Source organism: Bos grunniens, chromosome 16 (genome assembly GCF_055505025.1).
Source record: "Bos grunniens cultivar Pamir isolate PY7600 chromosome 16, Bosgru_T2T1.0, whole genome shotgun sequence".
Lineage (NCBI taxonomy): Eukaryota > Metazoa > Chordata > Mammalia > Artiodactyla > Bovidae > Bos > Bos grunniens.
The window spans coordinates 57,201,257-57,213,594 of record NC_141180.1 but is presented as its reverse complement, the minus strand read 5'-3'; positions in this window follow the sequence as shown (position 1 = coordinate 57,213,594).

Here is a 12,338-nt window from a genome sequence, read left to right as displayed (position 1 = left end):
TTGTGTCCGACTCTTTACAGCCTCATGGACTGTGGCCCACCAGGCTCCACTGTCCATGGGATTCTCCAGGCAAGAGTACTAGAGAGGGTTGCCATGCTCTCCTCCAGGGGATATTCCTGACCCAGGGATCAAACCTCAGCCTCCTGTGTCTCCTGCATTGGCAGGTGGATTCTTTACCAGTAAGCCACTTGGAAAACCCATCCATTTCATACAGAGAAATTTATGTTTTCCTGTATTATTGCTTTTACTACTGTCTTTAGAGAAATAAATAGGAAAGATGAAGCAGATGTGATTTTTTTATATTTCTCCCATTACATACAGTGAAAAAGCTTGGACAGTAGTACATAGAGAAAGACTTAAGATGATTCTGAAAAGAAGAGAGAAAGCTGACTAATGATTTTGAAGAGCAACATTGTGATAAGTTTTCTTTTTATTTCACGTTTCTCAGACATGAGTTTCAAGAAGTTGGCATCCCCAAACACTAGTGGGTACTGACAAAAAAGACTCTACCAACAGCCTGCTCTCTTAATCAGAGGACCAGGAAAAGAGAAGAAAACTATTAGACAATAATTGATCTGCTTCTGCCAACAACATGGAAAATACCGTGGTCCCACCCCACCCCTCCAGCAAAGGCTGGGGAGGGAACATTTGCACCTTGGTGAGGCTGTAATGAAGCACTACAAAGCCCGCACTCTTTCCTATGGTGGTGACGTCCTAGAACATACAGAGCCAACCAGGACTTCCATTCCTCCTTTGTGGACTGCAGTGTCCCTCCCCATCTCCTAGGTTGGATCAGAGGAGGCCTAATGGAGTGGACTTTCACCACCACCCACCAATAAGGAGCTCCCCCACCCTCTATCAGAAGAGGCCACATGGAGAGCAGTAAGGGGGAGGCTCCAATGCCTTCCAGCCAGGGGGTATCAGCAGAGCCTAGTCGGGAGCCGGAACCCCCAGCCTTGCTCAGCAGTAACTAGGAACATCCAGAGGCCAACAGGATGGGAGTGGGGTGGGAATGGAAACCCCGACTTCTACATTCCCTGCTAGAGCAATGTCAGAGGAAGTCAGCTAGAACAGAAGGTTTAATTAAGATCCATCTCTTACAAGGCAGCACCCCAAATGTCTAGTTCTCAGTCAAAAATTACTTGTCACATCCAGAGCTAAAAAGATCTCAAATGGAATGAAAAAAGAAAACCAATAGATGCCAAGAGCAAATGACAGAGATGTTACAATTATCTGACAAGGGTTTTAAAGCAGCCACTGTAAAAATGCTTCAGTGAGCAATTGAGAACATATTTCAACCCCTCTCCCACCCTCCCAACAGAAGTCAGCCAAAGGCTCAGGGAAAAAAATCTTGATTTCACCAAACACTTTGCAAAAATTGTTGTCAGTTTCTGCAGCAATGAAAATAAACTCAAAGCTTTATTTTAACCGACTTGGAGAACTCATTGTCAGTAACAGACAATTTGGGAATAAAGATGAGTGGTCTGCATCTGGCCTTGGCTCCCGGGAGGCCTCAGTGGCCAGGAGGAAGGCAGATGGGGCTTGGATCAGGCCTAGCATGTGTCCTGGGTGACAGGACCAGCATGAGCAGTGAGTGTGTGTTAGTATCGAAGTCGGGAAGGCAAGCCCAGGACACAGTCAGACAGTCCTGTGATCCAAGGGAGACTAGACTAGACACAACTTCCAATTAAGCAGCCTGGGGTTAGCGTTCAAGGTGATCCACCCAACAGGTGGGGATTCTAGACAGTAAGGTGCTATGGGTGCCTCCTAAGCTCTAGCACAGAGGACTTGTCCATAGACATAGCAAAATGGGTTTATGAATATGTATCTTAGCTCAGGTCAGACACTGCATAAACAGTGGTGGTGGTGATTTAGTCACTCAGGTGTGTCTGACTCATTGTGACCCCATGGACTGTAGTGTTCATGGGAATGTCCACACAAGAATACTGGAATGGGTTGCCATTTGCTTCTCAGGGAGGCAGGGAGAAGCAGAAGCTGGCTTGCCTGGGCCCTCCACATTGTCAGGATACCTAACATCAGCAGGCTGCACTATCAGAGGCCTTGGCAGTGCCTGGGAAGGTGGGGCAGATAGTCTAAGCTAAATCACAGAACTGCATAACTCTCAGACTGAGCCTCATAGCTCAGTCGGTAAAGGATCTGCCTGCAGTGCAGGAGACCCAGGTTCGATTTCCGGGTCAGGATGATCCCCTGGAGAAGGAAATGGCAACCCGCTCCAGTATTCTCGCCTAGAGAATCCTACGAACAAGGGAGCCTGGCGGGCTACAGTCCGTGGGGTCTCAAGAGTCGGACATGACTTAGTGACTAAACCATCACCACCACTACGTAACTCTCATGTGATTAGCAGTCAGGGTAGGCTGGTTATTGAAAATGTAAAAAGCCACTAATAATCTTCCATGTACATAGAGCCAGTGTTCTCACTCTGTTATCCAGAGGTGGCACTGAGTATGAGCCTGTTACCCTCTCAACTATCCAACCCCATGGCCTGCAAATCCTGGTCACTGTGCTGCTCACCTGGGCTTCCCAGGTGGCGCTAGTGGTAAAGAACTGCCTGCCAGTGCAGGAGACGTAAGAGATGTGGGTTCCATCCCTGGGTCAGGAAGATCCCAGGAGGAGGGCATGGCAACCCACTCCAGTATTCTTGCCTGGAGAATCCCATGGACAGAGGAGCCTGGTGGGCCACAGTCCTCAAGTTTCGAAGAGTCAGACATGACTGAAGCAGCTTAGCACGCGTTTCCACTTGGGTTTGTAGATTTCCTTATGCCTGAACTCCATCTCACCTTAATGAGTAGCCTTCTGTTTTTACATCCCAGGAAGTGGCAGCAGGGGTGTAGGTGATGGTAGGGAATGACAGAGGGCTAGAGACTGAGTGGCAAGTCAGCTCACCTCTTGCCATCCACGGCTCTTCCATCATTTCACTACCTTGTGGGACCCCCTTTTGACCTAGTTATTCCATATAACTCTTTGACCTAGTTACTGATGAGCCACTTGCATCCATCAGTCTATTGCTGTTGATATAATTGTTTGCTTTTGCCAGAATTATTTGGATTACTCATAGTTCTCTCTGTCACTGTCTTACCCTTCTACAGAAAGAAAGAGCCAAGTATCTATACTTTATAGACAGAGATATACTGGGCAGAAGAAAGAGAATTTGGAAAGATACAAAGTTACAGCCTTACTTTATACCAAAGTTACTCCAGATGAATTAAAGATTTATGTGTTAATTAAAAAGGAATAGAAGAAAATGCAGGTGAGTATAAAGTAAGGAAGACACTTCTAAAAATACCAAAAAATATAGAAATCATGAAAGAAAATATTAAAATGGTTCAGATTTTACTAAAAGTAAAAATGTCTGCATTGTCTTGGTTATTTCTGGGTAGTGATATTTAAGTGACTATTTTAACTTATTGTATTTCTATTTTTTTAAGTTTTTAGCAAATATATAAAAAATTATTTTACATTACATACAATAAATAACATTGAAAGTCAAACATCAAATTGAAGAAAAAAGTTGCAGCATATAGAATGTAATATATAAAGAGTTCTTAAACATCAATATGAAAAATACTCAGTTCCCAATAGAAAATCATATATAAAAGTTGCTAATAGTGTATTGCAAAGTGGCATTAAAATGAGTGATAAATTTTAAATATGCTTACTGTAATACCTATTGAAGTATTACAGTATAAATGCGAAATGAAACAATATTAAGACACATTTCAGTGGGTGCCTATCAAAATGCCAGAGATTAAAATAACTTTATACATACTGGTGGCCTTGTAAATTTGTGTAGCTCTTTTTGGAAAGACATTTGGTGATGTGTCAAAAGATATTTTTTTTTTACCTTTGGAACAGCAATTTTTACAAGCTAGCAATTGATCTTTAAGAAAGGGTCATAAATGTCTCAAAAGTGCAGATTTTATCCAAAGAATTTTAAAATAAGAATAAATTTAAATGTTTCCCCAAGTAAGAGAGTTAAGTAGCTTATGGTGTACTCATAAGGTTAAAAGAAAGTAATATATATGTATTCCTTTTATAAATGAATTTTCAGAACAATAGCTGATATGAAGAGTGTACAATATATTTTGTTTGGTGAAAAAGCAGTACATAAAATAGTACATATAACGTCGACTTTCTTTTTTTGGTCAAAAGAAAATTCATGTATAGAAAAAGACAGAAGCAAGATACACATATCAAGTGTGAATAGTGGTTACCTCTAAGTGGTGCAATTGTTTGGCTTGTCTATGCTATATACATTTTCTTTAATTAGCAGACATTCTGTGGGAAAATATTTAAACTGAGTTTGTTTTTTTACAAAGTTGGCCGCCAGCATGGGCAGATAAAACAAGCCGCACTCTTTGTATGGTCTGTCACCCCTCCACAAAGGGCTGATATTATTTTGCTGACAACCCTGAAGACCACTCAATCTCACGTTGCAAATCCTGCCATGATGGGAACAAACCCAGTTCAAGGAGAGAATTTCAAAACGTACTCGGGTGAACAGTTTCTCCTCTTCCAGATTCAGGTGCACAAATGCTACAGTAATATTTTTGTCCACAGATTCGGAGAGAAAAAAATCTGACCCGGGAAAGACACGCCCTTGGTTTGTCCATTGTGAATTTCTTTGAGAGGTACAGGGAGGGGAGGGGTTGGGGGTTCCGTGTGGTTGGTTTTTACTGAATAGCACTAAGCTTCGAGAAAGCCCATAACTAATTGGCTCTGTCGGAGGGGGAAATGCTATGAAGACTTTTTTTCTGTCTTTCTTTCTTTTTTTTTTTAAGTGCAGTAGGCACAGAGCCGTGACACGGCATGTTGTGCAGTAATATTGGTGTTCTGGCCGATGCTCTCCTGGACAGAGGACCAAGGAGAAAAGCAACTGAGATTAGCATCCAGTGACCAGCGTCACATTTGCATCTGAAAGTGCCCGCCACAAACAGCTGAGGCAGCATTTGTGCAGGAGGAGAGGGGACTTGCATAAATCTACCCAGGCTGTGTGTCCTGTCCGAAGACTCTGAGTCAAGACTTGTACAGCTCTAGCCTCCAGAAGAGAGCCTTCTGGAGTCAGTATTAACATCTTATCTCAAAAGAAATAGCCCCTATCTCAGGTTAAATACTCCATTTGGTGAGGATTCCAAGAGTGACATTTTTAGTTCCTTACCAGCTCTCTGTTTGCTTTTGTCTTTTTCTCATCCTTCCTGCCTAAGGCTCCACCTCTTTCACCATAGGGAGGATGTGGTCTGATATTCCTTTGTTACGTCATATGAAAATGTGTGGGGGAACAGTCCTTGAAGTTGAACAGATAAAAATCTCTTTAGCCCTGGAAATCTGATAAATTTTTTTCCCTCCCTGAGGGTGTGAGTGCAGGACCTTACTTGGTCAGTTGTTCTGGTACACAACTCTGTCCTCTGGGGGTGGGGCGCTGGGGCGGGAGTGGGGGAAAGAGCAGGGACAAAGGAATGGAATTCCACTTCCTCCTCAGGGAAAGAGAAAAACTTGACATTGTGAATTTTCCCAGGCTTCTTTTGGGACCTCAAATAAGACTGAATTGCATCATTTCAGAAAAATCCAAGAGGCAACCTACACCCCATCCATAAGCTCTGATAATATAGAGTCCAGGGATTAGAGAAAGGGAGAAACACATGCATGATTTCCTGACCTGAGCACAATTAAAGACCTTGATTGCAAAACCTAAGTGCCTCCAGACTGAAGAACTACAGAGGCAGGCACTGAAATTCACCGTGAAGGGATCCTAATGCCACGTGGAGCTCTTTCACAACCCAACCCGGAGACACATATGAGAGTCTTTTTCCACTGCACAGTAAACTGAAGGTTTTCCATATTGGAAACCTTGCCCATCCCTCCAATAGAGATCAGTATTTGAAACAAACAGAGCTTTTAAGATGTGGCTATTTATTTCATAGAGGAGAGAAGGAAATGGCAACCCACTCCAGTATTCTTGCCTGGAGAATCCCCGGGACAGAGGAGCCTGGTGGGCTGTCGTCTGTGGGGTCGCACAGAGTTGGACACGACTGAAGTGACTTAGCAGCAGCAGCTTCTCTGAGGTCTCAGGCTAATTTCTTGATATTCAGTTCTTTGCATTTGTTTGTGCTTTAAAACATGTTGATTATTTACTGTTGAACAGCAAGAATGGGCTCAGAGTGAAGCTGCTGAGCTTGGGACCCTACCCAGAGGGCCTCAGTGACCATCCCAGTGGCGGCCCAGGCCCAACTGACATGAAGGAGAGGGAGTGGGTTTCTGTTAAAAAGCTGTTTATTAGGCACCTATTGTGCTATAACTGTGATAGAGAATGCAAAGATAAATATGACACCAACCCTGCCCTTAAGAATGTCATAGTCTGATGGGAAAATACACATAAAAATGAATTAATGTAATATGATAAGTGCTAAATTGGCACTATGAACAAACACTATTTTTATACACTGATCTTGGGTGTAGAGGAGGGCCTTTAAAAATCCTTCAGCAAAAATCATGATCCGAAATAATTTATCTAGACTTATTACAGAGAATCCTTTCTTTGACTTCTAATTCAGTGGTATCCAAGGTAGGTTTGGGTACCCTAGGAGGTGCAGAAAATAATTGTGCAGATGCAGAAATAAAATATTATAACTTGTGTTTATGCTTGTTAATGTATTCCTTAGATTTTTTTGGTATATATTTTATAACATTATGGAATGGTTCAGTAGTAAATGTTTATCATTTACAAAAATAATATACTATATTGGGAGGTGCATGCTCAAAATATGTTAGCATGGTAGTGTGAGCATAAGTTTGAAAACTACTGGAATCATCTGCAAGGCCCTGCACTGTCTTCCTTTGGGTCTTTGGGCAGTTTGTTTGTGCCTTGGGAGCTCAAGTTCACCTGACTGTCTTCCATCACCTCTGCTCAGAGAAAAGAGGACCCTCCAATTACCTGTATCCTTCCTCCTTTGAAGGCTGTCTAATTATATGATCCTACTTTCCCCTTTATGTCATAAAGAGATGAGGAGGCAGACACGCATTAGTTATTAGTTGAAATAACTTGTTCAGCTAACACTACTCAGGTGCTCTCTGGGAGAAACAAAGAAACAGCAAAACAACCCTGATATTGGTTGAGGTAGTCTACTAACAAGAAACTGGCCAAAGTCTTAAACAGAAAGGTAAAAATTACAAAGCCTGTTGCTACAAGATAAAAGCCATGAGATAAATGAGACAGGGTAAATGAATCAGCGTAACTAATGGCTACTTGTGGGATTTTGTAGTCATACAGGTTGGAGTTAAAAGCCCAACTTTGCCACTGAGTATCTGTGAGATCTAAGCACTTACTGAACACCTTTAAGTGTATCAGTTGCTGTTCTTGGGTTGCAAGGAATAGAAACCACCTCCACAAGCATTCCCAAAAGGAACTTGTCGGAAGGAAACATGGAGTCAAAGGAAGAGCTGAAACCCAGCCTTTGCAAAAGAGAAGATCTAGGGCAGTTTCAGGGATCTTGGCAGTGACATTAAATCTCTTGTATCTTTAGAGTTCTCAGCTCTGACAACTCCACTCTTAACTTCTTTTGAGTCGTCAAATGTGTCTCCACTCAGAATTCAGATTCTCGGGATTGAGATTCTAAATGGCTTTCTTGGTCACTTGCTTATCTCTATGATTGGACAGAGCTGAGATTTACATACAGAAAAATCTCAGGATTTTTCTCAAAATCCTGAGAAGCGGAAGATCAACACCTCCAAAATAAAAGACAAACAAGACACATTGAGATGAGAGGAGAGGTAGTGATAAGTCCTCACCAGGACCCCACCTCAGGTGTGGCAACCTACAGCCAAGAGGGCCTTCCCAAAATAAGGAACTCAGGAAGATCCCCTGGAGAAGAGAATGGCTACCCACTCCAGTACTGTTGCCTGGAGAATTCCATGAATAGAGGAGCCTGGTAGGCTCCATGGGGTCTCACAGAGTTGGATACAATTGAGGACACTTTCAGTTTTCACTTTCCTTGAGTAGTGAACAGATAGTGCCTCATGTCAGACACTCTGATCCTTGGGGCCAACATGGAAACAGAGGGATTAGTGATAGAACTGCAGGGAATACAGAACCAACTCTTAAAAGGTTGATCTGAAGACCCACTTGCCCTGAGATCCAGCCCAAAAGCAATAGTCTGAAAAGCAACTGGATTGTAAGGGCTTAAAGTGACTGCTGGAGAGGCAGAAACTTCCTGAGACCTTATCTGGAAATGATAGTGCTGATGGATGTCATTTCTGTGATCATCCTAGCTCGCTTGTGACAGAGAAGACAGGCTTAATTTTTTGGTGTCTTCCTTCTATCCTGTTAGTACAAAGATGTCCCACCCAACTTGGCATAGCAATCAGGCAGGATCTATGCCTTGGACTGGATAGGAACCTTAAGCTGAACCCTCCCCTTACAGCAGCTGAGCTGCAAATGGATCAGGCAAACTTCCTGTGCCCTGTTCATCCTGTGGCCCTACTAAAGATAGTAGGTACATGCAGCCCATGTAAAGGATGTCCAAAGAATGCCTGGCTCTGGTGGCTTTTATTTCCGAGTCACATGAAACATCTACACAAGACCACTTCTTCAAGACTAGAGGAGGGAGCCATTTGCCTGTTACAGACAAACACACATAGGTACGCCAAATGAGGAGACAGAGGTATTGATTCCAAACCAAAGAACAAAGAAAGTCCCCAGAAAAAGACTTAAGTGAAACAAAGATAAGCAACTTATCTGATAAAGAATTCAAAGTATCAGTCATAAAAATGTTCACTGATCTTAGGAGAAGAATGGATGAACACAGAGAGAACCTCCAAACGATAGAAAATATAAGAAGGAAGTTATAGGACGTCCTTGGTGGTCCAGTGCTTAAGAATCCACCAGCCAATGCAGGGGGCATGGATTTGATCCCTGCTCTAGGGATAATTCCACATGCTAATGAACAACTGGGCCCGTGCATCACAACTACTGAGCCGGAGTGCTCCAGCTACTATTAAAGTCCATGTGCCCAGAGCTCATGCTCTGCAACAGGAGAAATCAACATAATGAGAAGCCCATACAATACAATGAAGAGGGGCCCCTGCTTGCTGCAACTAGAGAAAGCCCTCATGCAGCAATGAAGATCTAGTGCAGCCATAAATAAGTGGAAAGAAGGAAGTTATAACTTAATTGAAAAATACATTAGAAGAATTCACAGCAGAATGGATGAAATAGAAGCATGAATCAGTGAGCCAAAAGACAAAGAAATGGAAAATCCCCAGACAGAGCAGCAAAATGAAAAAAAAAAAAAATTAAAGAAGTGAGAGAGGGGATCGGAGGGCAGACAGACTGAAACGACAGTCACAGACAACTAGCCAGTCTGATCACATGGACCACAGCCTTGTCTAATTCAATGAAACTAAGCCGTGCCGTATGGGGCCACCCAAGATGGGTGAGTCATGGTGGAGGGTCTGACAGAATGTGTCCACTGGAGAAGGGAATGGCAAACCACTTCAGTATTCTTGCCTTGAGAACCCCATGAACAGTATGAAAAGGCAAAAAGATAGGACACTGAAAGATGAACTCCCCAGGTCGGTAGGTGCCCAATATGCTACTGGAGATCAGTGGAGAAATAACTCCAGAAAGAATGAAGGGATGGAGCCAAAGCAACAACACCACCCAGTTGTGAATGGGACTGGTGATAGAAGCAAGGTTCAATGCTGTAAAGAGCAATATTGCATGGGAACCTGGAATGTTAGGTCCATGAATCAAGGCAAATTGGAAGTGGTCAAACAGGAGATGACAAGAGTGAACATCGACATTCTAGGAATCAGTGAACGAAGATGGACTGGAATGGGAGAATTTAAATCAGATGACCATTATACCTACTACTGTGGGCAGGAATCCCTAAGAAGAAGTGGAGTAGCTATCATAGTCAACAAAAGAGTCTGAAATGCAGTACTTGGATGCAATCTCAAAAACAACAGAATGATCTCTGTTCATTTCCAAGGCAAACCATTCAATATCATGGTAATCCTAGTCTATGCCGTGACCAGTAACGCTGAAGAAGCTGAAGTTGAACAGTTCTATTAAGACCTACATGACCTTCTAGAACTAATACCCAAAAAAAGATGTCCTTTTCATTATAGGGGACTGGAATGCAAAAGTAGGAAGTCAAGAAACACCTGGAGTAACAGGCAAATTTGGCCTTGGAATACAGAATGAAGCAGGACAAAGGCTAATAGAGTTCTGCCAAGAGAAGGCACTGGTCATAACAAACACCCTCTTCCAACAACACAAGAGAAGACTACACATGGTCATCACCAGATGGTCAACACTGAAATCAGACGGATTATATTCTTTGCAGCCAAAGATGGAGACGCTGTATACAGTCAACAAAAACAAGACCGGGAGCTGACTGTAGCTTGGATCATGAACTCCTTATTGCCAAATTCAGACTAACTGAAGAAATTGGAGAAAACCACTAGACCATTCAGGTATTACCTAAATCAAATCCCTTATGACTATACAGTGGAAGTGAAATAGATTTAAGGGACTAGATCTGATAGAGTGCCTGATGAACTATGGATGGAGGTTCGTGACATTGTACAGGAGACAGGAATCAAGATTATCCGCAAGAAAAAGAGATGCAAAAAAGCAAAATGGCTGTCTGAGGAGACCTTACAAATAGCTGTGAAAAGAAGGGAAGTGAAAAGCAAAGGAGAAAAGGAAAGATATACCCATTTGAATGCAGAGTTCCAAAGAATAGCAAGAAGAGATAAGAAAGCCTTCTTCAGCGATCAATGCAAAGAAATAGAGGAAAACAATAGAATTGGAAAGACTAGAGATCTCTTTAAGAAAATCAGAGATACCAAGGGAACATTTCATGCAAAGATGGGCACAATAAAGGACAGAAATGGTAGGAACCTAACAGAAGCAGAAGAGATTAAGAAGAGGTGGCAAGAATACACGGAAGAACTGTACAAAAAAGATTTTCATGACCCAGATAATCACGATGCTGTGATCACTCACCTAGAGCCAGACATTCTGGAATGTGAAGTCAAGTGGGCCTTAGAAAGCATCACTACGAACAAAGCTAGTGGAGGTGATGGAATTTCAGATGAACTATTTCAAATCCTGAAAGATGATGCTGTGAAAATGCTGCACTCAATATACCAGCAAATTTGGAAAACTCAGCAGTGGCCACAGGACTGGACTCCAATCCCAAAGAAAGGCAATGCCAAAGAATGCTCAAACTACCACACAATTGTACTCATGTTACACGCTAGTAAAGTAATGCTTAAAATTCTCCAAGCCAGGCTTCAGCAATACATGAACCGTGAACTTCCTGATGTTCAAGCTGGTTTTAGAAAAGGCAGAGGAACCAGAGATCAAATTGCCAACATCCAGTGGATCATGGAAAAAGGGAGAGATTTCCAGAAAAACATCTATTTCTGCTTTATTGACTATGCCAAAGCCTTTGACTGTGTGGATCACAATAAACTGTGGAAAATTCTTCAGGAGATGGGAATACCAGACCACCTGACCTGCTTCTTGAGAAACCTGTATGCAGGTCAGGAAGCAACAGTTAGAACTGGACATAGAACAACAGACTGGTTCCAAATAGGAAAAGGAATACGTCAAGGCTATATATTGTCATTCTGCTTATTTAACTTATATGCAGAGTACATCATGAGAAATGCTGGACTGGAAGAAGCACAAGCTGGAATCAAGATTGCTGGGAGAAATATCAATAACCTCAGATATGCAGATGTCACCACCCTTATGGCAGAAAGTAGAGGAGCTAAAGAGCCTCTTGATGAAAGTGAAAGAGAAGAGTGAAAAAGTTGGCTTAAAGCTCAACATTCAGTAAACGAAGATCATGGCATCTGGTCCCATCACTTCATGGGATATAGATGGGGAAACAGTGGGAACAGTGTCAGACTTTATTTTTCTGGCTCCAAATTCACTGCAGATGGTGACTTCAGCCATGAAATTAAAAGACGCTTGCTCCTTGGAAGGAAAGTTATGACCACCCTAGACAGCATATTAAAAAGCAGAGACATTACTTTGCCAACAAAGGTCCGTCTAGTCAAGGCTATGGCTTTTCCAGTGGTTGTGTATGGATGTGAGACTTGGACTATGAAGAAAGCTGAGCACTGAAGAATTGATGCTTTTGAAGTGTGATGTTGGAGAAGACTCTTGAGAGTCCCTTGGACTGCAAGGAGATCCAACCAGTCCATCCTAAAGGAGATCAGTCCTGGGTGTTCATTGGAAGGACTGATGTTGAAGCTGAAATTCCAATACTTTGGCCACCAGATGCGAAGAGCTGACTCATTTGAAA